The sequence below is a fragment of the Cornus florida genome, unplaced genomic scaffold, assembly GCF_030987335.1.
Source record: "Cornus florida cultivar Cherokee Brave unplaced genomic scaffold, ASM3098733v1 CherokeeBrave_3.0.0_Hap2_Chr02, whole genome shotgun sequence".
In the NCBI taxonomy this organism is placed as follows: Eukaryota; Viridiplantae; Streptophyta; class Magnoliopsida; order Cornales; family Cornaceae; genus Cornus; species Cornus florida.
Genome location: NW_026775572.1, coordinates 36,167,232 through 36,195,211, shown reverse-complemented (window position 1 = coordinate 36,195,211; position 27,980 = coordinate 36,167,232). Strand labels below are relative to the sequence as shown.

Here is a 27,980-nt window from a genome sequence, read left to right as displayed (position 1 = left end):
GTAAGGCAAAGACCACAGCTGCCAACTCCAAATCAGGTGTTGGATAATTAAGCTCATGAGGCTTAAGCTTCCGAGATCCATACAAAATCAGTTGCTCTTCCTGCATCAAAACACATCCAAGACCCTGCAACAAAGTATCCGTGTAAACCAGATACTCTATCCCGCTCTGTGGGGTAGACAAAACTGGTGTAGAAGTCAACTTAGTCTTCAGCTCATCAAAAGCTTTCTGACAATGTTCATCCCACACGAACCGTACACCAATCTTAGTCAGATGAGTGAGTGGTCCTGCTATCCTTGAAAACCCCTGGATAAACCTCTTGTAATATCCTACCAGACCGAGGAAACTCCGAATCTCGATAGGTGAAGTAGGCTGTCCCCATTCAACCACTGCGGAAACCTTGGCTGGATCCATCGCTATTCCTTTTTCTAATACCACGTGACCCAGAAACTTTACCTCCCACTGCCAAAATTCACACTTCTCGAACTTGGCATATAACTGGTGTTCACGAAGCGTCTGCAAAACTATCCATAGATTTCTAGCATGGTCGTCCTCTGACCTCGAGTAAATCAAAATGTCATTTATAAAGACAATAACAAATTGATCCAAGTAAACCCCGAAGACTCTGTTCATCAAATCCATGAAGACCGCTGGTACATTAGTCAACCCAAACAGCATCACCCGAAACTCATAGGATCCATAGAGAAACGCTGTCCTCAGAACATCCTGCTCCCGAACTCGAAGTTGATGATAACCAGACCACAGATCAATCTTTGAGAAATAGGTAGCTCCCTTCAACTGATCAAACAGATCATCGATCCTGGGCAAAGGATACTTGTTACGAATCGTAACCTTGTTCAACTCCCTGTAATCTATACACAGGTGGAGCGAACCATCCTTTTTCTTCACAAATAACACTGGCGCTCCCTAGGGTGAAGTACTCCGACGAATGAAACCCTGGCTAAGTAGCTGCTGAATCTGATCCCTCATCTCGCGCATCTCCACTGGTGCCATCCTATAAGGTGCCCTTGCAATAGGCGTAGTGCTTGGAGCTAAATTTATCACAAAATCGATCTCATAACTAGGTGGCAACCCTGGAATCTCTTGAAATACATCTAGGAAATCTTGTACAATTGGTATGTTATCCAATGATACAGTAGTCCCCTCCTCCGTTTCCTCCTCCACATGAAATAAATAGGTGCTAATGACTCCGCTAGAACATGGCATGGCGACGACATACATGTCCTGACCAGGTATGGTAAACACAATAGACCTATCAAAACAATTAACTTGGGCATAGTAGTGAGACAACCAATCCATCCCAAGTATCACATCATAAATGTGCATTTCCAGAACCAATAGATTGGTTAAAAACCTGAGTCTGCTAATATCTAGTGCCACAGGCCCATCACTCTCATGAAGAATGGCAGTATCGGCCAACGGTGTAGAAATACCCTGTGGTCTATTGCATACCCGAGTCATCATCCCAAACAAAGCAACAAATGATCTAGCTACAAATGAGTGTGTAGCACCCGTATCAAATAACACACGTCCAAGTAAACTATGAATAGGAAACTTACCCTTAATAGCCTGAGGTGCCTACATATCCTATGGTATGGGATTGTACACCCTGCCATAATGTAACTACTGCGGTGCCTGTCCATGAGGTTGCGGCGGCGCTGGTAAAGCTGGATAAGTCTGTCCCTGAATCCGTGGAGCCTGTAGAGCTGGTAAAGGCACTGGCGCCCTCTGCCCCTGCTGCACATGCTGTCCCTGTCTCTGTCCCTATCTGGCTGTAGGACACTACCTGGAAGTGTAACCATACTCTCCACAAGTGTAGCAACTACTCAGGAAAGTACCAAATGGCCTCCTCTATTGGTTAACCTGTGGCTGAACCTGTCCTATCTGTGGTCCTCCATTCTGCTGTCGCTGAACATGTGCCACCTCCCTGGGTGCATCGGAACCACCCTTGTGCTTCTTTCAAGGCTACTATCCCTGGAATTTGCCCATGTCATTCAGTCGGTGACCGTTCTCATTCCCTTTCTTAGCTGACTGATTAGTAGAGTCTCTGTCATCCCGTTTCTCACCCTTGGCCTGTCTGATATCCATGGTCAATTGATACTGCTGTAGAGCAGCGTCTACCACCTGAGCATAGGTAGTATAGGCTGGACTACCCGTAATAGCTCTCTTGATAGACCACATCAGTCCCTTGACGAAATTATTGCGCTTCTTCTCCTCTGTATCCACCTCCTCTAGTACAAAGAGAGACAAGCGTGTGAACTGCTGCTCATACTCCGCTATTGTCATGTTCCCTTGCTGCAGATTAAGAAACTCAGTCTTCATAGCTGCCCTAACTGCATAAGAGAAGTACTTCTCTTTAAAGCATACACTGAACTCATCCTAAGTCAAAGCCATCCTCTCCTCTATGGTGGTAACTGACTCCCACCACTGTAGTGCATCCCCAACTAGCTTGAAGGTAGCAAGCATCTGCTTCTGAACCTCCGTGCACTGAACCATGCGAAGATGTCACTCGATGTCTTGTTTCCACTGGTGAGTTACTCTAGCATCGGTAGAGCTTGTGAACTTAGGTGGGTTCCCCTTTGTGAAAGAACTCCTAGTCTTCTCCCAAGTATCAGTCTGAACAATCGGTGCTGGTAACGGTGCCGGCTGTACCTGAGGCTGATTCCGAAGTGCAGCTGTTACCCCTGCTTCTATAGCCTGAGCAATAAGGTCATTGAGGTGAGGAGGAAACTCTGGATCTCCTCCCTGATCCTGAGTTTATTGAACTTCCTCCTGCTCCTCATAGAACTGACCTTCATCCTCCTGACACTACCTACGGGCCGCTTCCCTTCGTTGCCGATTATTCAGTCTAGCTCTTGCGTTAGCTATTCTATCAACACAGAAAGACAAACATCAGCACGATTAAACCGAACCGTAAATAATACAATGAATCCTAATACTTTAACTCTAATCAAGAGAAAACGCTACGCGGAAGTCTTATACAATAGAATCCTAGAGACACTTGAACCTAGAGTGCTCTGATATCAACTGTGATACCCCTCGGATCCAAGACATGGGTTGATCAGGCCCAGGCCCAAACCCGAGGGAAATATCAAACAATTGATACTTTAACGAACACAGAATACAAGATGAAATAAGAAATAAAATAACAAACTGAAGGAATGCTAATTGAAAATCCATAAAATAAAATTATTCAAATCTGAAAATCCAAAACTCCATAAGTTTAACAACTCGAGAATCCCTCTAGTGGACCCCTAATAAAAATACCAACTGTAAATGAAAATACTGAGATAAGATCCAAAGCTAAAAAGTAAGCAATCCTACGTACTCAATGGAATAGAAGTCTGAATCTGCTCTACACAACCAAGCTCTAACCCTAGAACAGACGAGCACTTGAAAAATAGAAGAGTGGGTCAGACCCACATGCAAGTCCTGATCTACTACGATCCAAACAAGAATCCGATACGCAGATACATCCTAGATAGACTCAACAATATCTAGAGTAGTTCTTATATGTATATATTACACACTATAGGACACTCACTAGTCCAATAGGTCTGTCTCAGCCTGAGTAGAGATACCATGCAAATCGCACATTACATGGTCATGTGTACCTAGACCTACTAAGGAACAACAACTACTGTCCAGCTATCCATCCTAGGCGATATACGCGCTCTAACCACAATCTTGAGACTCAAGCTCATACCATGGCACCATATAATAAATATATATAAAGTCCTTACTCCTAATACAAAATATCATCCATCTATATAGTGGTCTGATACATGCATCACAACTCCATCCTGAAACCACAGTAGGTCATTCAATTATTTGATTGACATGACATAAGTAGGTGATGGACTTAACCTATATGATTAATCCATACCTTAATCCAAGTTAGGTAGAACTTAGTGTTTGAACTAGTCCATACCTAGTATGTCACCATCCCATACCGGTACATACAATCCTCCGGTTAACATAGTTGACAATACAGTATTAAATAGTCATCAACCATAATATGCACAAGATAAATTAATCCATATACATAAATATTAGGCATTCAATACAGAGCCTAAAATCCATTTCCAATAATGTAAACTGCTATATTAAATTCAAGCATTCACATCCTCCAACATAGTCCATGAATTGATACAGTTAATAGAAATTTAAGTATCAATTAAATCTAACTAAGCATGGTTAAATAAAATTAATTCACCATCCTTAAAATACTGAATTAATATATGATTATATATAATTAAATTATATATAAAAACCTTACTCAGTTCCAGTAAACAAAACTAATAAAACAGAGAGCAAACAACCCATCTTCTCTTAGGTTCATCTTGCTCTAATCTTTAATCCATCTATGAACTTATATTTTTCCACCATAAAACCAGCCTTGAACAGTCCTACACATCATTTAAAACAATTTAAATTAATTACAGAAACCCTAAAAATCAAACAGTTTTAACAAAAATGCACGTTACAGTGCTTTTCAAGAAGAGCAGGCTCTAGAAAAATGAGAGCCTACTCCATGTTTGCACCTAGAGCCAGCTCTAAATTCTTGGAGCTGGCTCCATGACACCAAGAGCCGGCTCTCCCCTTTGGGAGCCGGCTCTAAGAGGTTTGGAGCCTTCTCTCCTTCCTCTTAGCAGCCCTCGTCCATTCTAGCTTCATCTGCTTCAATTCCGGTGATTTACAGTACCTTTGTAATGTGTTCTAAATCTTATTCTAGGTTCAAACTTAGTCCTAAATAAATTTTAGACCACTGATATCCAATTAGAACATTTTTGGATCACAAGTTTTGTAACAAGATTACAGAAACTCCGTTATAAATTTTAAGCAACTAACCGTAGATTACTTCAGTGAATTTTTATATACTGTTCTAAATACTTATTCTTGAGTTCAAACTTAGTCTCAGAATAGTTTCAAGACATCCAATCACATTACTAATCTCAACTATAACAAAGCTTAATCATAAACCACAAAAGAAACAAAGAACAGAACCTCAAAGGTAATGCAAAACAATTATTTCAACGAGTCTAAACAAAATTCATACATGCATAACAGACATGTGATAACGTTTATTTAAATCCGTTATATCCTTGATTTAATCCCTGGAGTCTAAACTAGGCATGCACAGAACACGAATTAAAGGGAAAGAAAAGATCAGAAACTTGCCTTTAAGTTTCAGAGTTAAAACACTAAATCCACGTCTCTGAGTTTTCCCTTGCTCTGCCTTCCTATGCCCCCTCTCTCACTCTCTGTTTCTTAGCAGTTCCTTGTGTTACAGACGTAAACGAATATTTTTCTAAAACCCTAAAACCTCCAGCAAACGTATGTATTTATAGACTCAGACATTAACCCTAATCCATATATAACTCGGCCCATAGATAAACCTAGGTTAAAATCAATGACGGCTGCCTATAAAAACCATATAACAGTCACGTAAAACAATTAAAGTATTAAATCCCACAAAATTAATTCAATTACAATAATTAAATTAAGACAATTACTTCCATAATTAAGACAACTAATTAAACAGAACAATTTATTAATTAACTTAAACAATGAATGCAACTTAAAATCAATTACACAAATAATCAAATAAACTGACACACCATTCAAATAATAACAAATACTTCAAATAAATCAACCAATTCACATAAGTCAAATAATTCAATCAAATAAACTGACACATTATTCAAATAATAACAAGTACTTCAAATAAATCAACCAATTCACATAAATCAAATAATTCAAACAATTCAAATAATTCAAGTAATTCAAGTAAGTCAAATAATTCAAATAAACAATTAAATAATTAAAAATTCAATTAAAATAATAAATTAAATACCAGAAATATCCTTTTAAAATTAGGGGTATTACAACTTGTTTCTGTTTTGAAAACCTGGATGTGGTTGACTTTTAGGAGAAGTTTTAGAGGATCGCTGTTGGATATGGCTTGTTTGTGGAGGTTTCTCGTCCTAGTTATGACTAGGCATAGTTTTGAGATATTATAGTATCAGTGATTGTTTATTGATTGAAATTGAGGAATCTTGATTTAACTTGGTGTTGCCAATCACGGTTTTGAGAGACTCGTTTTGTGATATTGTCTGTCGAGATTTTGATGTGTGTGTCACTTGGTGGGCTTGTATTTTAAGGATTTAATTATCCATGATAGGGATGTGGAACTGATTTTGATTACAGTGTAATCTTGTAGTTGATTTGTTTCAGGGAGATAAGTAGGATTTTCGATGAAATGTCTTGTGGTGAGATTCGTTTTGATATCTAAAGGTTTTAATTTGCTAGTCAGGCTTTGGATTCTTGATCGATGTTGTTAATAGTAGTATTTTATGATATTAGAGATGTTGGTTTTGCTGTATTGAGGATTTGGGGCCTTAAGCATACTAGTGCCTATGACATTGTTGTCAGAGTTTGGGATTGGCCAGGATAGTCCAGAACATTTTTTGACCATATTCCAACTCTCACAGATGTCTGGTTACCATATTGATTTTAGCCATGATCGTTTTGCAACATTGATGTCATTGGTATTTAGAGGTTTCATGGGTAGACCTAGTGGGGGGGGGGGGGGGGAGGTTATGAATTAATGCCTTATACTATCATACTACCGTACAAGTTGTGTGTTGTGGGCAGGTGCTAGTTGCCGTCGATGCTACCTTACTGATGAGTAAGTGTGGGCGGGCACTAGACACTGTCATTGCTACCACACATTTGAGTACGTCGTGGGCGGGTTCTGGTCGCTATTTGTACTGCCACGTTGTCCTTGTTCAGTACCTTGATTTGATATGCGGGGATTTTGGAGTTCTTTTGGTGGTTGTTTTCGGATCCGTTTGATGGTTCGTTAGGAGGGACGTTTATGGTTATTGTCGTCTGTTCCTTTGTCTGACCTTGGGTTCTGTGTGTGAGTTCAGACTTGTCGTGTGGCCATGGGGTCACTATTCTTTTGAGAGGTTGTCCTGTCATGAGCACGTGGGTGCAAATGGCATTAGGTTGTACGTTGTCCTCCAGTGTTGGATTTGCTTTTATAGCATGTTGTGTGGGATACTCAGAGATGTACTCATTAGTTATCCTAGTTTCGCCTTTTGTTTTGTTGGGGCTGGATTTCAGGGACGAAATCCCTTTAAGGTGGGAAGGTTGTAATGACCCGGTCATTTTTCTTCCTTCTCTTTTTCTCAGATTTTCACGGATATTTTTTTTCGTTGATCTTTTCCTTTCTGAGTTTAGTTTCTCATCAATTAGTGTCGTCTCGAGTGCTCTGGAATGATTTTCGAGACTCTTTTCCTTTGAGGATCGACAACTTCCTTTGAGGATCGAGTTATTTCCACATTTTCACTTTTCGGACACTATTCACTTTTCATCCTTTTCCCTATTCTGTCTTTTCCCCATTTGTCACTTTGTTGGCATAACCTCACTTCATGTGTTTGGAGTTAGTTTTTGACTTCACATATCTTCATTCTAAGTGGTTTCCATGAAATACATATCTTTACTTTTGCAGAAAAGTACTCTGGTTGCTCCCGGTGTTCATAGGGGTATGGATGCACAGTTCTTCAGAAACATTTCCATTTCTTGGGGTGTTTTTCGTAAATATCATTTGAAGATATTTTATTTTAGGGGTATCTAAGAAAATATCTTTTGGAAGGTATTTTCATTCTGGGGCAGTTTTGCAGTTTTCACTTTTTAGAGGGCCATTGTGCAATTAACGAAAGTTATTGCAAAATGTATTGTTTTGAGTTTGGATCCTCGTACGGGATTCATTTTCACTTTTTGTCGAGTCGTGTACTCTTAGAATTTCCTTCTGGTGGTTTTTCTCTAGTTTCAGGGTTTCTGGCCCCGGTTGCAGCCGAACTTGTTTGGGGCATATCTCTCTGCTCAAGACTCAGTTTTCAACGTCGTTTTTACCGTTCTTCATATTTTCTCATTCCGATTCTTTTTCTTTCACAGAGTTTTTCCGTTTGAGCGCGTCTGTTCAAATTTTACTTTTTCGGACCCGGTAGGGCCATTTCGGGACACTTTTAGGGTTTTTCTATAAATAGGAGGTCTTAAGAAGAAAAATCAGATTTTTCTCTCTCTCCTCTCTCTTGGTCGGTAGCCAAGGGGCTGCCACCCTTCTCCTTCATTTTTCGGCCATTTCCCTTTAGTAAAAAGTTGTAGTGCCTTAGCGTTTTATGTTTGCCTTGCCGTGCTCTACCTTTCCCCCTTATTAGAATCCATTTTTGGCCATTTCTTGAGTTCGGGTTTGAAGTCAAGTTGTGATTTTGATGGGGCTTCCTTGGGGGTTATGGTCATCGCGTTGTCCCTGACAAAACCTAGAAGTTTCGTCGGATTCGGGGCGGTTTCGTTTTGGTGGGGATTTGAGATTGCATCTCAAATAGAGGCAGGGGGTGTTATAATTTCATATTTTTGTTGTCTTACATGTTTTTGATGCTTATACAACTTGTATGCATACTTTTGTTCATAATCTAGAATTTAATTTAATTATTTTCTATGGTTAAGATTTAATTCTCATGATGATGTATAACTTAGAATTAAATTGTGGCATGCTAGAAAATTAGGCTTCGATATGTTTGTTGACATATATTAAATTAGGATTATTTGAATAAGAATTGCACTTTTTATTTAATAATATCTTTGGTGAAAGTTTAATTCTCATGGATATACCTTGCATGAAAATAACTTGTGATATGTTATTCAATTAAGTTTTGGCATGTTTTTTAACATACTTTAATTTGAGAGTATTTGGACGAGTTTGAAAATCCAAAAACTTTAATTAAGAGAATTAATTAAAATCTATTTTTTATGGTTCTGTTGGTCTAATTAGGATTTTGAATGAATATAAGTAATGATCATGCTATGTCCTTTAGCATATATTAAATTGATGCCATTTGGAAATGATTTGAAATCTAGATAATTTAATTATTTTTATTTAATTAAATTCTATCTTGTTGTTACATGGATTTAATTTTTGTTGTAGAAGTTGTTTCTATATATAAATCATGGATTAGGACTTTTGTGTATTCACATAGTTGTGTTTTGAGCATTGGATAACATTGTTGTTTTCTTTATGGAATATATTGTTGCCTTGTGTAATGAATTGCACACTTTGTAATTGACATTATATATATGCCATTTTAGAATTTAAACTCTAAGGCATGGATTGTGTGGGTTCAACCTACTTCTGCATGAAAGGTAATTTCGTGCATTATATAAATTATGTATAAGTTGTGAACTTATTTGATTTATTTTGGAGTCTTAGGACATTGTTGTTACAAGTGACATGGCTAGAGTTTGGCTCTAGTGTGGGAGGTATAAGTTCTCCCCAATTGAGATAATGCGCACTAGGGTGGTCTTCTCAGCGGGTTAATGTTCGGAATAACCATTTTGTTCTTGGTTTAGTTCGAGACGTGATGTCCAAGTCTTCCACTATTTGTTTTCGCATTCAATTCCAAGTTGAGAATCATGTTTAATTGTGACTTGTGGTTTTGGCTATTGGCGATTTGATGTTGTTAAGTACATCTATACTAAATTGTTATATTTAGTTGCTTTCACACATTTAGATTTCAAGTTAATAACTTAGAGAATCTATGTCTTGATGTGTGGTATCAGAAATTCTAACTGTACTAAATTGTTATATTTAGTTGCTTTCTCACTTTTAGATTTCAAATTGATAACTTAGAGAATATATGTCTTGATGTGTGGTATCTGAAATTCTAATTATGCTAAATTGCTATATTTAGTTGTTATTGCATTTTAGATTTCAAGTTGGTGACTTTAAGAGTCTATATTATGCTCCTTCGTATAGCACGCTTCTATGTGGTTTAGATTGTATAAAGGATGTGTTTTATGTTAGAAATGATTTAAGGTAACTTAGGATGCTCCCTGAGTCTCACCTTTGAGATAGATGTTAAGTGACATGACCCTTTTGAATTGTTTCATATTGTTATAAAAATCTATAAAGAAATCGAGTCGATGCATGCTCATTCTCTACGATTAAACTTGTTTACTCACCCTGAAGTTACTTGGGGTTTTGTTCAGGTATAAGATTCAAGATTGGAGATTTGCACTTGCCTTGGGTGACTCGTAGATTTGAAGCTTCTTTTAAAGTATTCTTGTTCACATGCAAGTGTTAGCATGTTTAAGTTTTGCTTATAAAGATGTAATACTTAGTTAGGTTCAATTATGTCATTTTTGTCTTATGACATGTAAAGTGTACTTGGATACATTATTTAGGACCTATTTGATATGTATGACATGAGGCCAAAGGCCAAAATCCTTAAAGTTCAAATGTATGCATCTAGATTCCAAGTTTTGTCTTTGAGATGTAATCTTCCTAACTTTGAGGGTTGGCATGTAAAATCTTGTAAATGAAATGTAATGAGGCCGTAGGCCATTGTAACATGTTTAAAATGTCATATTACACTTGCGTATATGTTCACATCATCAGACACTTACATACAATGCAATTTGATCATGCTATGGGGGATCCATTTGAGACTTAGGAATTTCCTTTCATTTTTGGTGCATAATAGGTTCATTCTTCACATTTTCGACCTGTTTTGGTCGACCGGTGGCCTTTAAATTTCAATTGAACAGTAAACACATGCATTCCAGTAAGCAAATTCGAGTTTCAGGTCCATTTCAGTCGACCGATGGTTCATTTCTGTCGATCGAAGTGATTTTTCTTCACCTTTGGGATTTTAGGACAATTTTCGGTCATTTTGGTCGACTAAAATGGCTATTTTGGTCCACTAAAATGGCTATTTAGGTCGAACTAAATAGCTTCCATACACAGCACTCTTCAGTTTTGTTTCAGCATTGTTGTTCCGACTTCGAACGGCCATATCTCCTTTATTTCTAACCCACATGGGATGATTCTTGAGCCTAAACTCAAGGATTTTGAGTCATCCTTCCAATGATACCTATACAATTCTCAGATTCCAATCACAGTGGGAGTTATTCATGTTTTAGTAAAGTAGGGTCAGTTTTCGCTTAAACCGGGAAATGGCATTTTGTTGCATTCTTGTCCAATGTTCTTGGAACCTCTTGGAATATTGTGAAATGACTAGATTAGGTTGTATTCACCTTGTTTAGAGTCAAGTTTCTCTTCTTAATTCTGAATTGACTATTTTGCCCCTTGGTTAATGGATTTTGCCCGTTTCGACCTTTGTTTCCGCTTTCGTTTCATTTGAGTTCCGTGACTTCATGGAAGGTCACATTGGTGTCTTGGGGATGATATATATCTCTGTAGAATTTGGTTTTATCTTTTGCTTCCGCGTTTCGGATCCGTTATCGGATCAACTTTCGGTTCATCACTGACGCACCGGGTTGAAAAACTTGGGCTGTTACACGTCCAGTTTTATCAGTCCTCAACTTTAATGGTTTTTACTGATTAAAATTAAGTTCTAATGCCCTAGATATTTTAAAACCATTAATCTTAAATCCACTCTAATTAGAACAAAAATATTTAGGGAGAAGTAAAACAAGCAAATACGAAACATGCACACATATACAGTTGCAGACGAACCTAAATATGCAAACCAGATTAACATTAATACTTTCTAGTGTGTTACAGACTAACTCGACTCTTTATATAGCAATTTATATGAATTATACATCCAGTTTAAGTTTACAAGATATTTAGAGGAGGGACCTACTTGCAAATATTTTTGGGTTATTTTAGGATTATGGTTTTAAAGAGAGATTTTATGTAATTGACCAAAGTAGTGTGCATTGACCATGGTGCTAGTTCACATAGTGAGTGGAGGATCTCTATATCCTCCACTCACATTTCATCTTCACCATTTTTATCTTATCCCTCTCTTGAAAACAAATCTAGCCATCATTAGAGAAGCTTGATACTTAGGCTTTGAAATTGAATTTTGAGGCCCTTCCACTCATCTTTAACCATAAAGTTTGGAATACAAAAGCTTTGCATCACCTTCCTCTTCATAACCCTAGAAAGAAAACTTGAAATTCCTTTGCTTTCCTTGAATTCAAGAGGAACAATCCTCTTGTGAGGTGAGGGGTGTTCTAGTTTATTATATAAGGGTTTTACTTGCTTTTGTAGTGAAATTTAAGTTGTATGCATGTTTTATATTAACTTGAGAAATTAATAATTAATTGTAGCTTGCATATAACTCACTTTAGACTTGGTATATGGCATGGCTATGACTTGATCTTTATTATATATTAATTTAGGATGATTTAAATGAGTTTTCAAATCTAGATATTTAATTAATTTAATTTGATTTAAATTCTACTTAATTGTACCTTACTTATATTCCATTTTAGACTTGATATATGGCATGGTCATGACTTGATCTTTGTTATATATTAATTTGGGATCATTTGAATAACTTTTAAAATCTAGAGATTTAATTAATTTAAATTAATTAAATTCTACATGTTTATATCTTGCTCACTTTGTAAAATTGATGTGATATTTGCAATCACCATGGAATGGATATTCACATATATTATTTTGAGAATTTTTGGGCAACTATTGAAAATTAGTAATTTAATTATTTTTATGTTAATTAAATTCCACATGATTATATCTTGCTCACTTTGTAAAATTGATGTAATATTTGCAATCACCATGGAATAGACATTGACATATATTATTTTGAAAATTTTTGGACAACTTTGATTTCTAGATAAATTAATTAATTAGGTTAATTAATTTCAACTTAGTGTTCTAATGAATTGGACTTGTATTTCATGGGGCTTTTGTCTTTTTATCATGCATCATGACTTGTTGTATCTTGGTTTCACTAATGTAGTTAATGAACTTGCACAATTGTCTTGGAGACAAATAATTAAATCATGTGTCTTATACTAGTGGTATATTTACATCAATGGATTCTATGTGCTATATTTCCTAGTTTGTAGTCTATGTAGATGCATATTATGATTTATTGACATTTCAGATGGCATTATAGTTAAAGACTTAGGGTATGACTTGTGTGTTCCAAAATCTTGGTTGTGAATGGAATGTGGTTTAATGCATTCCTTGTATCTTGATACTATCTTGACTTGCACAACTTGTTTTATTTTGGAAACTCGGCGATATCAATCAAGACTTGACATGGCTAGGACTTGGTTCTACTATAGGAGATAGAGAGCTCCCTACATTATAGTGCGCACTAGGGGAAGGTACCCATGGGTTAGTAGCCCTAAAGTGATCCCAAGAGTACGGTTTTTAATCCAGACGATATCCGAGGATCCACATTGGTTGATTTCACTCTTTAAATTTCAAGTTGTTATTCCTTGAGGATTTAAAACTTGTCGTGTTATGTGGAATGTTCCAATCTTATTTAATTGCATAAATATTATGCATTATCTTCAATTTCACTCCTTAAATTTCAAGTGTTATTCCTTGAAGATTTAAGTACCTTTTCGTGTTTTATGGAATATTCTAACCTTATTTCATTGCATAGATTTTATGCTTCATTTTTTATTTCACTCCTTAAATTTAAAGTGTTGCATTCCTTGAAGATCTAAGACCTTTTCATGTTATATGAAATATTACAACCTTGTTTATTTGCATAGACTTTATGCTTCACCTCGGATCTCACTCTTTAAATTTCAAGTGTTGCATTCCTTGAAGATTTAAGAAACTTTTCGTGTGATATGAAATGTTCCAACCTTGTTTAATTGCATAGATATTATGTATTATCCTTGATTTCACGCCTTATCCTTGTCATATTAATTGAATTGTTTTAATCTTGTTAATTTTCTTAATTATCCTGTTTCATGTTACTTTATGCTATCGTGACTTAGGAATGATCCTATACATGTAACTTGACTTAGATTCTAGGTGGCATGGACCACATGTAATGATTTATATCAACATGCAAAATCTTTAAACCCTTAAATTTCAAGTGTTATCTCTTGAAGATCTAAGAACCTCGTCGTGTTATATGGAGTATTTCCTACCTTGTTTAATTACATAGACATTATGCTTACTTCGTGTATTTAGATCTCATTCAGTATACTTGAAACTATGCACTTGCTTCTTGAACCTAGATTTCATTTAGTATACTCGTGTCTCGTATACTTGCTTTGTGTATTTCATTTCAATTGTCTATGTAACTTAGGATGATCCCTGAGTCTCACTTTGACATAGACGTTAGGTGGCATAAGCCCCTTTAACATGTTTCACCTTAAGGTGATGTTATTGTAAAATGCTAGGTCTAGGCATGCTCATTCCCTACGAGTAACTTGTTTACTCACCCCAAAGTTATCGGGTGATTTTTCAGGTACGGATGCCTTGGTTTGGGATGTACAATATCCCTAGATCGTTTCAATGAATTGAAGTTCTTTAAATGTATTCTTGTTCATGATTCATGCAAATGTTAGCATGAAATGCTATTTGTAGCTTATATGTCAAAACTTGTATATTTGATTTTAAACATGTAAAGTGTTCATGAGCACACCTTTTGGAATGTATTTGACATGTATGAGATGAGGCCAGAGGCCAATGACAATTATTTTGTAGCCTATGTAATTTTTGACTTCATGAAATATTATGAAAATATTCAAAAATGACAAGTCATTGTTTTACCATGCTTGCATCGGGTGTGGGAATTCCATTCTTATTCTTTCATAGGGTCTCATTAATCATGTATGAAGTATGGCTAACGGCCAAATAGTAATTTGAAGCCATTTCATAATTATGAATTTCAAAATTTTCATTTCATGTGCATTTTTGACTTTTTGGCCGTTAGGGGGTCGGATTTTGCATCGGCGGTATTTTCAAGCCATGGATCATTATAGCGCTTTCTAGTAGGTAAGTTACATCTGCGTGCATGATCGTTTTCAAGAAAAACTCCTTCCTTGGTGAAATGAGCCTCCTATGGACTCATTTCACATTTCTTTTCCATAATCTGGTTTAAGGGCATTTTGGGATTTTCTTTCGAGAAATAAACCCCGGCCTTGACATGGTCACTTAGAAAACGTGATTTTAGGAGGGTTTCTTCTTTGTGTTTTTCCAGAAAATGTCGTCTTGGTACTAGAAATCCTTTATTAAATTCAATTTTCTGGTTAAAAAAAAAAAAAAATCTTGTTATCAACCTCATTTAATCGATTAGATGAGCCATCTAATCGATTAGATGGATTCTGTTTTGGCATTTAATCGATTAGATGGATGGATCATCTAATCGATTAAATGGTCTTGAGTTGCATCTTTTGACCTTTTTTCTTCATTTGATCATAACCTTGTCATCCGGACTCCGAATCAAGTGATTCTTGAGTCCAAATTTATTATTTTTTTGTTGTCTTTCCAATGGTGTGCTCAGTAGCACCCCCTTTTATTTTGGAAATGAAATTTTATCCCCTAGGTTCATTCTCGTCCATTTTTGAAACGTCGTTTCCGCATTTATTTTACTTTGGGTTCCATAACCTCATTAAGGGTCACATTGGTGTCTTAGAGACGTGTTGTTTTATCTTTTGCTTCCATATTCTTGATTCGTTATCGGATCTACGTTCGGTTCATCACAGGATGCACTAGCCTAAAAACCAGGGCCACAAGTGGTATCAGAGCTCCTGGGTTCGAATACCTTGGACAATGGGTTTTTGGTGCATATGATGCTTTTGTTACTTGCTTTGATATGACAGATGCTTCTTGATAACATGTCTGTTTGCTTATGTGGCAACTTGTTTAGAAGCTTACGTTAGCTGCCTTAACATAGGATATATACTTGTTTACCTTAGCATGTGGTATATGCTTGGCTATTTTAGCATGTTGTATATGCTTACCCGCTTTAGCATGACTGTATGTTACATACATTGACATGCTACATATTTTATGTAGTCATTGTGTGAGTTGTTTTCAGTTATGATAACTTGTGTTATTATTGACATCGTTTCATTCTTTCACGCATATAGCGTCATGGTCTTGACTCATGGAGGGTCATCTTGTCTGGGCTCGGGAGAGCATTGAGTTGCAGTTTTTGTCTGGTGGAATGAGACGCGAGCCGTGGAGGCACCGTTTTATCTTGTTCTTCTTTCGTAGCTTTATGACATGGTCATGGGGCATCTGAGGTGTTGGTATCACCTCTTAGGGTTTTGTGGTGACCTTGATGTGATGACTTCATTAAGGTCTTTGTTTCTAGCATCATGGGATGAAAAGTCAGGGCTGACTCGAATCCTTCCTTTGGGAGTTGGGAGGTTGCTTTGTAAGCCTCAGGGTGAGGTTCTCATGTCTTGCCTTCTTAGGGCGATGGTTTCAGGATTTGGATAGGTGTGTTGACCTAGGATCCTTCTTGTGTTGCCTCGAACATCTCTTACGAGCTACTGTTGGGATGTGAGCGGTTTCGTGAAATTAATTGCGTTGGTGGAATTAATTACTCTCCCTTGTCTTTAGAGACTTGCGGCGTTGTGTTGGGGTTCCAGTAGGATCTTTTAGAGTTCTCATAGAACTCATTGGCACCTTGAAGGGTGTTTTCCTCGTCAATGCCTCGTAATGGTTAGCATTGGAGTTATCCATTACACTGTTGTCTTGTTTCATGTGGTGTTGGGATTCCATCTGGGTTATGAGCTGGTCTTGGGAAGAACTTGCTGATCTTATGTCTCGGGGACCTTAATGGTTGTTTGAGGGATAAGTCATTTCCTCGTGGTGAGAGATTAGACTCATCCAGGTTCTGTCGTACGTTTTCTGCTTAGTATCTCTTGAGAGGCATTCCATCCCTTTCTTTTGACCTTATGAACTTGCCATTTGTATGATCCCTTTTACATGTTTATGAGCCCCATTATTTTCAAGCATGCCTTAGAAACATGTTTAGGATAGATGACTATGTGGTAGTTGTATATGGATGTAGATGGTGCATTTTCATTTACAGTATCTGCTTACCATGTTAGTGCCATTAGTGGCGTACAGCGTGTTGTCGTTTATTTGACCCCTATATGAGAGGTGGCATGTTTCTTTTACCTTATGAGTGCCGTGTGCTTAGCACTAAGGTATTATTTAATTTATGTAACTTAATTTTGTGAGTATGTGCTATATGAGTAGCTGGTTATGTTGTTGTATCCTTCCTGCACTTATGTTGGGGTTTTGTGACCTTGGTCGTCGGGACTGTCATGAGTGAGCTACAAGGTAGACTTGTGTTTTGAGGACTTAGTTGTCCATGATGGGGATTTTGATCCAACTTTTTGTTTCTTGTATGTGACCTTAGGATAGGTCTGCTTCGGGTCTGTGTCTTTCGATTTCGTGGAGTCCGATCCATTGGCTTGAAGGCATAGACTTATCAGGCTTTGGATTCGTGACTGGAGGTTGTTGGTAATGGTGTTTTGCAATGTAGAAGTTATTGGCTCTACTTGCACTGTGGATTTAAGGTCTTAAGCGTAATGGTGCCTATGACATTGTTGTTAGCAACTTTCACAATATGGTTGGTTCCCGTAGTGCTTTTGGTAATGATCTTTTTCGACATTGATGTCATTCGTATTGATAAGTTTTTTCGGGTTGACTTGGTTGGGGGCAGATTATGAACTAGTGCCTTATACAATCATGCTAGCGTACAAAGTTGTGTGTTGGTGCTAGTTGCCGCCGATGCTACCTTACTGACGAGTAAGTGTGGGCTGATACTAGGCACTGTCATTGCTACCACACATTTGAGTACGTCGTAGGCAGGTTCTGGTCACTGTTCGTACTGCCATGTCCCTCTTTTCTTTTATCGTGTTTCAACATTTCATTGTCTTGGGATTCTCTCAGTGGTTGACATTAAGTTGACGTACCTATTCGTACGAGGTGTTGTCTCGGTTCGTGGTTTCATGTTCCTTTAGTTGATCTTGAGACTTCTGGAGTTGTCCTTCAGTGCTTTATGAGCTGTCCTTTGGTTTGACCTGGTGTTTAGTCCTTATTCTGTTCTTTTTCTAGTACGTTCCTAATTTCGGGAACGAAATTCCTTTAAGGAGGGTAGGTTGTAATGATCAGGTCATTTTCTCTTCTTTCCTTTTTCTCAAATTTTACGGATAAATTTTTTTTCGTTTAATTTTCCTTTCTGAGTTCTGTTTCTCGTCACTTGGTGTCGCCTCGAGTGCTTGAAAATGGTTTCCAAGACTCTTTCCTTTGGATTGACAACTTCCTTTAAGGACCAAGTCATTTCCACATTTTCAATTTTTTTTTAGCACTATTCACCTTTCATTTTTTTCCCGTTTGTCACTTTGTTGGCACAACCTCACTTTTCGTGTTTGATTTTGCTTCCACTTTTGCATGCAACCATGATATATGATTTCTTAGAAATGTGTATTTTTACTTTCCTAGAAATGCATGCCATTAGTGTACTTTCTTCCTTAGAGGTGTGGATGAACACTTTCTTTGGAAACTTTCTTATTTTGGGGGGGTTACTTGTGTAATTACTTAAAGTAATTATTTTTGTCTTAAGGACCATTTTGTAATTAAGTTTGCAAGATATTTAGAGGAGGGACCTACTTGCAAATATTTTTAGGCTATTTTGTGATTATGGTTTTAAAGAGGGCTTTTGTGTAATTGACCAAAGTAGTGTGTGTTGACCATGGTGCTAGTTCACATAGTGAGTGGAGGATTTCTATATCCTCCACTCACATTTCATCTTCACCATTTTTATCTTATCCCTCTCTTGAAAACAAATCTAGCCACCATTAGAGAAGCTTGATGCTTAGGCTTTGAAATTGAATTTTGAGGCCCTTCCACTCACCTTTTACCATAAAGTTTGGAATACAAAAGTTTTGCCTCACCTTCCTCTTCATAACCCTAGAAGGAAAACTTGAAATTCCTTTGCTTTCCTTGGATTCAAGAGGAACAATCCTCTTGTGAGGTAGGGGGTGTCTAGTTTATTACCTAAGGGTTTTACTTACTTTTGTAGTAAAAAATAAGTTATATGCATGTTTTATATTAACTTGAGAAATTAATAATTAATTGTAGCTTGCATATAACTCACTTTAGACTTGGTATATGGCATGGCCATGACTTGATCTTTGTTATATATTAATTTGGGATGATTTAAATGAGTTTTCAAATCTAGAGATTTAATTAATTTAATTTGATTTAAATTCTACTTAATTGTACATTACTTATATTCCATTTTAGACTTGATATATGGCATAGCCATGACTTGATCTTTGTTATATATTAATTTGAAATCATTTAAATAACTTTTGAAATCTAGAGATTTAATTAATTTAAATTAATTAAATTATACATGTTTATATCTTTCTCACTTTGTAAAATTGATGTGATATTTGCAATCACCATAAAATGGACATTCACATATATTATTTTGAGAATTTTTGGGCAACTATTGAAAATTAGTAATTTAATTATTTATTTTAATTAAATTCTACATGATTATATCTTGCTCACCTTGTAAAATTGATGTGATATTTGCAATCATCATGGAATGGACATTGACATATATTATTTTGAGAATTTTTGGACAACTTTGATTTCTCGAGAAATTAATTAATTAGATTAATTAATTTTAACTTAGTGTTCTAATGAATTGGACTTGTATTTCATGGGGTTTTTGTCTTTTTATCATGCATCATGACTTGTTGTATCTTGGTTTCACTAATGTAGTTAATGAATTTGTACAATTGTCTTGGAGTGATTTAATTATTCATGTATGGCTAGACAAATAATTAAATCATGTGTCTTATACAAGTGGTATATTTACATCAATAGATTATATGTGCTATATATCCTAGTTTGTAGTCTATGTAGATGAATGATGTGTTTAATTTTACCACTCGCAATAGTACAATTCCGTGTAGGATAGTGTTATAAAGAGAGGTGTCGAACCCACAGAGAGATGAGATTTATATTCAGTTTTCAATTTAGTTTTATTGATTTATAGGTAACTTGTTGAAGAATTTATTGGTTGTCACGATTAAAAACAAACTAAAATTAAAGCAAAGTATTAAACTAAAATAAACTAAATAATCAGAGAAAGAAATCTTAGGGTTTTAACTTCACCACAATCATCATAATATGGTTAATTGTACCAACTCTGGGGATTTAACAATTATGTTTTTCAAATGAATTGAACTCAATAACATTCGTTCAATTCGGGTTTTAAAGAAAGATGTTTTACAAAATTCAGTTAACTATAACCTATCTGCGGTTAGCGTGGACTATCCACCTACCTACTCTAACTACTTTATAAACAATCCACATTTCCTAAGCATAGACTATGAAAACATTCTTTTGCAAAAAACATTGGAATACCATTATATGACCTCTTTTCTTATGTTCGGCAGGGCTCCGCCAGATACCGTATAACAAGATAGGTTGAGAATAGAAAACAAACAATTATATCTAAAATAAACAATTATATCTAAAACAAGGTAATAACAGTTTGTAATCTATTAAAGCATGAAAACCAATTGAGTTGTCTCAATTGCCCATAGTCATATAATTAAGTAAACATAATATATTAAAATAAATCCCAGAGTTAAAATAATCAAACCATAATACTAGATTGGGTTACATCAGTGCCCTAGGAGAGGAATTAGCTATTCATGACGATGTCGGATATCATCTGTGTATGAGTTGTCTTCATTGTTACAGACGACACTTCTCTTTTTAGGATCTCCACCTCTTATCAAGGCTTGAGCCTTCTTTTATAGAAGAAAATAAGGATTTGGCGGGCTTTTAGGTCTTCTGGCCCATCTAGAATGAGACACGGCTTGAAAAGGAAGTAATCTCGTAACTTTAATCTGACATGTCATGTAAGGCTCGAGCTTTAGGAACAAAGGCTCAAGCATAAGGAACAAGGCTCGAGCTTTTCTGGATAGGTGCTCGAGCTTCAAGAATTGGTGCTCAATCTTCACTTTGACACTTAGCCAAATTTCTTCAATTATTTTTCGAAGCGTCTTTTTCTTCAACACTTAGAATATTCTTGGGATTGAAATCTTTTAACATTACTCGATCAAAGCTTCATGGGCTCGAGCACTAGGTACCATGCTTGAGCATTTGGTTCTCAAGGCTTGAGCTTCAATGGATAGTGCTCGATCTTTGGGTTAAGGCACGAGGTTTGGGAGCTTGGAAATCAACTCTTCATATTCCGACGCCTTGTGTTCGAGCTTAAGGGTCAAGGCTCGAGCACCCTATGGTCAGGCTCGAGCGCCCTTTGTTCAAGTTCGAGCCTGAAGGTACAAGGCTCAAGCATTTACTACCTTGTTGATTTTTGTCTTCTTTGGCTTGTAAGGCTCGAGCTTCATGACTTGGGCTCGAGCTTTTGACTCTGAATTCTTCCAAATTTCACCATTTAAGCTCTCGGCTTGCTCTAGATGACCGGCAATGACTCTGTAAGCTTTGATATCATCATAAAGTCCCGGTTTTAACAATTTTTCTGGGAAAGTACCTGCAAACACACATTAATCATAAATTAATCTAAAACATGATAGATATATCACTTTAGGCTGCAACATATGTCTATTTAGAGGCTCGAATATGCAAATATTTAGCGCTTATCACACCCCCAAACTTACATATTGCTAGTCCCTTAGCAATACAGAACTAAAAAGCCGCTTTCATAGGAATCACGGTTGCATTTAGCCTATGCAACAATCCTTTAAACCCCTAGGTTACCCCTAGTGGACGATTTGTAGTCTCGTGAGGGTTTCCAGTGAAAATACCCACAAACTTCTCAGATCAATGCCTTAACTACATAGTAAGCTTATTCAAGCCTGTTTTCAAATTATATTATCCCTGCAACTCATCAATCAGTCAAACATAGCAAGTACAACTAATCATGTAATTAGAAAAACTTTTAACTTCTACTTTCAATTTAACAGCCATGGTCTCTATATATCAGTTTAATCAGTCATTCAATAATCTTAATCTCCAAAACACTTTTTGAAAGTGACCCTACAATTCAACGTGTGGCTTACTATCCATACTTGCATTTATTCCTAGTTATTCCTCAATTCACAGGCAAACTTCTCAAATTCCAACTCCCAAAGCATTTATTGTTTTTTTTTTTTTAAGGTATGCATATGTTTCAAAAATGATTCTGTGCAATGTTCTGGTCTATTAAGCTTTCTAAATCACTCTTGTAACGAACTTTCAGCCAATGACTCCCAGACCAAATGGTCTTAGGACATTAAGTGATAAAGCACCCCTCAGGACTTAATTATTCAAGTAATCTAGGCAACCTAAACTTCTTATGTAACAAGCTTTCAGCCAATGACTCCCAGACCAGATAATCTTAAAGCATTAGGTGTCAAAACACACCCTAAAGGACTTAATCACTCAAGCAATCTAAGTACAAAACCTGAACTTGATCTTTTTCTACTTCTTTGTTTATTTTTTTCTTTCACTCATATTGGTGAATAATTTTTTTCTTTAATTACAGACATACCAAACTTTTTTATTTTTTTTCAACTTTTTTTTCTTTTCTTTATTTCTATGCCTTGGTTATCAAAATCATCAAATCTATCTATTCATCTCAGTTTAACTCAAAACAAAACAAGACTTCTAAAATTTACCCCACAGAATTCATGCAAGTGTGAATATGTGCAAAGTGTAGTATTCCAGAGATTAATTTCATTAAACAAATATCATCCTAACACAGTGAACCACAGAACATCAATCAATTTCAAAATTGTCAAGAATCCCTTTTCATAATATTTTAACATACAAACCATATCTAACTAACATCAGACTGCAAACAGAGTATATAACAACCAACAGACTCAAAATTATGCTAGTAACAACAATTATCATATCCTTGATATCAAATTTTCAAAATTTTCAAATCTCTCAAATTACCTTACCCCTAAACTTATTTTGCATATTGTCCTCAATGTGTGAGAACAAAAAGAGAGTAGAAAGATATTACCAGAAATGTAGACTAGCAAAGATAGACAACACTAAAACGCAGTATGAAAAATACCATCGAAATTGTCTACTAATAGATAAAGCTGGTAAATGTCAACCAAAAAGCCTATATGTCTACTAATACAACCATAAGTTAACCTGCCAATATGAAAATACCATCCAAATTGTCTAGATCTACTATATGTCACACAAAAAGAATTAAGAAATTTTAACAAATGTAGTACAAGCCTTTCAAAAAGAACCCATCCAAGGCGAAGGAAATGCAGAAAGCACAGCCACAACCCCATCTTCAGCTTCAACTTCAACTTCAACTTCAATAACTCTTCTTGCCCATTTGATTTGAATTACCCTACATTTTTTATAAATTCATTAAGCGCACATTATAATAAATGAAAATTTAACATATAAGAGAAATTAAAGTTCATAACCTTAACTGAATTGGCATCATGACTAGAAAATGAATTTGGGGATACTCTAAGAGCATTTAAAAAATCAGAACCCTTCAAAATAACAAAACAAAATACATGAAATCTTGACATAAGTAAACGTACATTTAGTAAAGAGTAAAACTAATAATAAATATACCTGTCCACTACAATTTTTTTGTTGCATCTGCATTAGCATAGTTACCTGTGTGCATGTTATTATGAATATAGAGCTTTGATTTGAGAAATACAGGTTATCTATGTATTTGTTTTTTAGATTATGTAACACTTCAAAGAGTGTTTGGATGAAAGCGTGAGAATTAAAATAAAAAAATAAAAAAATAAAAAAATAAAAAATTAAGAAATGACTTTTAATGTTTTAGGATGGCCATGTTGTGATTTTTATTTATGTGCTTAAAGTGACTTATTTGATGATTAGGTTTGTTTTGAGCTTTGATTCTTTAGAATATGGGGATACTGTTCTATCATTTACTTCCAAATTATTGTCTACCTAGTGTTAGTGCTTGCATAGACATTTCTGTGGGAGATTCTTTTTTGTCCTTTTATTTTCAATAATTTCATGATTTGAAATTTTAACCCTTTTCATGCACAACTCTTAAGTTTGGGAAGTTACCATGATAGGTAACACCTCTAACTAATGTCATTATTCTTATCCAGAAATTGTCAACAATAGATGACAATTTTTTCAATAAACAGATCTGCCTATGCAAAAATAAAACTGAATTTCAGCAAGAGACACATCCATCAATGCGTATATAAACCAATTTTTAAGACAAATAGAGCTTCCCTACTCATAACTGGAGACAGGTTACAACCAATTTCAGTAACAGGGTTTCTGGAAACAAAATTTTTAGCAAATTAGTGAATTCTGCATTAGAAGAATGCTTCAACATGATAAGCATGTCTGTCAATCAAAGATAGTAGTTCCAAAACATAAAAAAATTGTTAGTACTCAACCATACACTTCAAAGGGAATATCACATATTTCTTAGGCAAAACAAGTACAAGCAGCACAGGCAAATCCAGCAGAATATCTAACAGAACAAAATGATAATGCTGATTAGATTTAGCTTTCTGCTTGGTTCATATCATAATTCTGATTCAAAACAATAGAGTAACCTAACAGAACTTTAACTAGCTAATTTGCTCACAACAATATGTTTTAAGCAGCATTAAGGTGGTTTTCAGTTCTTGTTCTTAGTTTGTTTGGGCCTAATCTGTTTACGTACCATGCCCTTTTTTTGCTGTATTGTAGGTCTTTTTGTTGCTCTTTTAGCCTTCTTACGTTGTGGCCTCTTCAATGCCTATATTCCTATTCTAATACATAAATTTTTTAAATGTCAATATTATCTCTCATTTACCTAGCTACCCCGCGCGCGCGCCCCCGGGGGGGGGGGGGGGGGGGGGGGTGGTGGGGGGGGGTTGGGGGCGCAGGTGTGGGTGTTTGGGGGAATCTCTTATACTTGCCAAAATCTTTTAAGGCCATTAGTAGTTTAGATCAGGAGATATATTACTAAGAACCATTTTACAAGTGATATCAACTAAGTCCAGCTCAAAGCCACTTCAATCTTAAAGGACTAAATAAAACACCAAAACCAGCCTAATATCTAAAATGATCAAGTGCTGGAAAATAAACTTGATTTTAGTATATAGATCAAAATATACTGACTAAGCAATATATATTATATTTCTATCAACAAATATGAAGAATGAAAACACATAGTGCAGCAAACATATACAAACTAAATCATACAAAAAAGAAACCAAGTAATATTACCTGGGGAATTAAGTTTCCACACTGACATAAAGAGATTAAAATATATATATATTGACCAAGCAATGTAGATTATATTTTTATGCACAAATATGAAGAATCAAAACACATAGTGCAACAAACGTATCCAAACTAAAAAAGAAAAAGGGAAGAAAACAAGTAATATTACGTACCTGGGCAATTTAGTTTCTACAAAAGAAGTTGTGTAATGTTGTCTCCAGCACCAAGCAATAATTGGTGTCAAAACAATCAAAATGTATGATCAGCTATATATATAAAAGATCATATGTACGTGTAATTAATTAGTCCCCTTGGCAAAGAAGAATAATGTACTGATAAATCTACTAAATGAAGCAAGTTTTTAACCTTCAGTATTGATGAACCTTTTCTTTGATGATGATCCAACAATCAGTCCTCTAGTTATGCAAGGAAACTTCAGCCTTAGTATATGTTTTGGATGCCTAAGTGCAAAAAAAGAACATGAGGAAAACAATACTGAAGTCTGGAAACAAGAAAATAGAGAAGATCGGTATGAATGATATACTCTGTCAAATTGATCACCAGAACAACAAAAAAATTATAATACTATGAAGAAAAAAATCCATTTCATTATAATATATAGTGATCAAAGTTCGATGTAGCACTGTCCTGGAGCTGCAAGCAGGGGGCTGTATAACAAGATGAACAATGTCAAATCATTATAGTTTGGCCTTCTATAACACAAAAATGAACCAAACTCTAAAATTTCAAGCATTTTGACATGCATTCATTCTTAAAATATGTAATCAAATGATAATGCTGATACTACCTCATGCTTAAAATGTTCCCTTTGAGTGCAGTTTCTTAGTTTTTTGGCTAACTGGAAACGTCAACGTCAACGTCAACTGTCTTTACTGTGCAGAAATCACAACTACTACTGGACACTCCTTTTTGCTTTTGGAATGGAGTTGCGGCTTACTCTAACAGTCCCAACTACTACTCATCAATGCTGATCCTCTCTACTTTTCCAACTTTCCTTTGGAAAGAAATGCCATAAACCAACAATCAAATTAGCATACACAAAGTCAGTCCTGTTAAAAGTACACACTGCAAATTAAAAAGATAGCCTTTTGCAAGCTATAACAGTTCTTAGAATCCCTCTTCTCAAGTATGAAGCCACAAATACGTATGTATATAACTACATCAATACATTTAATGCTCTTTTTTATTCCTCCAGGTAAATAACTGAGATGCAAAACCAGTAAAATGTAAATAAAAAAAGAAAAAGAAAAAAGAATAGAATATATGAACTTCATGTTAACAAACATACTTTATTGTTACCAATTGATTGGCCCTTTTTGCTCTGGTCTGCATTGCACAGATTTCCATAAAACAAACATTGCATAGGTCAGACTTTATAAATAATATAAAATGTCTGTGTTTTGTGGATTTATAAAGCGAGAGGTTATAGGGTTTTCTTCGATCATAGAAAAGGCAAGAGGGAGAAACGGAAAGAAAGGGAAATAATAATAATAATATTAATAACTGTATTTTATATGTGAATCTATCTTCTAGATTAACTTTCTTCCTTCCATAAAATTATCAATAATCAAGTCCTTACTTCTTACCCCTGACAAACAAGAAATCAGGTAATCCCATTTTTCGTGCAAGAATCACCAAGGATCAAAATTTCGTTATAGTGTGGGGGTATGACTTCATTTTAACTCCGTACTTCATTGTTTTATCTTTTATATACACAAACCAATTTAGGGAAAAATAATAATAATAATAATAATAATAATAAATCGTTAGTGTGTTGTTTTAGTCAGCTCCAGAAATAAAAAATAAAAAAATAAAAAAAATAACTTACTTGAACAAGGCATTTAGAACATAAAATTGAATCTATTAGTATATAAAGTAGGGTTAATGGAAGATTTGTTAGGTGTATACATATGTTACACTGTATTTGAGAAGTAAATAATTACACAAATCACAAATTGTTAAATTGAAAAGGGGGGAAAAAAGAAAAAGGAAAAAAGTATACATGATTATAAGGTTAATATTTCACATGGCCGGTTAGGGTTTTCTTCAATTAGAGAAAGGGAAAGAGAGAGGTTAGGGCTTGGTACGTTTGATGGATTAGACAGAGATTAAAGGCTTGCAATTAGATAAGAGAAATAGTATATTGAAATAGTGAAAGGGCCAGAGAGAGATAATTAGAGTTGTTACCTGCCACGGGAAAACTGTCGTCGCCAATAATCGCCTACATATCCATATTCCGAATAAGAAAGCTGAATACAACAAAACTGATGGAAGGAGAGAGTTGTGATGACTGGTGATGGAAGGAGAGAGAGCTGTGATGGAAAACAAAACGGATTCAAAGATTGGGCCATGACCTGTAATGGAAGGAGAGAGAGCGGCTGAAGGAGAGGTTAGGGCTCGTGTAATTGCAAAATGAAATGGGAAAATGGAATACAAACCAAACAATGGTGTTAATGGCCCCAAAAACCGACGTAGTTTAGGCCAAATATTTAATTTCACTAACTTTTCAGCGGAGGAAAAAAATGAAGGGAAAGGAAAAGCTATACAAAAGAGCGCTGGCTATAACCTATACCAACACTCTTAAAAAGAGCCGTTGGTACTATTACACCTATACGCTCCTAAAAAGCGCTGGTATTAGTACACCTAGACCAGCATTCTAAAAGTCTAATATGTTGTAGTATTTTATTATCCTTCATGTTCGTAATGCACATGTGTGGTCATTCATGACTTCAACTAATGTACTAAAGCCGAAAATTTTAAACGGTGAATATAATATCCAATCATATTTCATACTTTATCCAATCAAACTTCACAATTTGAAGTCTCCTTAAATAGTCTATTAACATACATATTACAACCGTATATATGTACTTGGCATAT

At 35.7% G+C, this 27,980-nt stretch overlaps 1 long non-coding RNA gene across 2 annotated transcripts; it reads right to left on the bottom strand.

Moving 5' to 3' along the window:
* Nucleotides 1–22,904: 22,904 nt before the first annotated feature.
* On the bottom strand, nucleotides 22,905–27,686 carry LOC132294685 (uncharacterized). 2 transcript variants are annotated; one of them, XR_009478161.1, is made up of 4 exons: nucleotides 27,288–27,680; nucleotides 25,888–26,094; nucleotides 25,253–25,540; nucleotides 22,905–23,208 (listed from the first exon to the last, which is right to left on the bottom strand). It is a non-coding gene; the product is annotated as an uncharacterized LOC132294685 (long non-coding RNA). The 2 variants fall into 2 exon arrangements; XR_009478162.1 differs by lacking the exon at nucleotides 22,905–23,208 and having other exon boundaries at nucleotides 24,714–25,747; nucleotides 27,288–27,686.
* Between the last annotated feature and the right edge of the window lie 294 nt (nucleotides 27,687–27,980).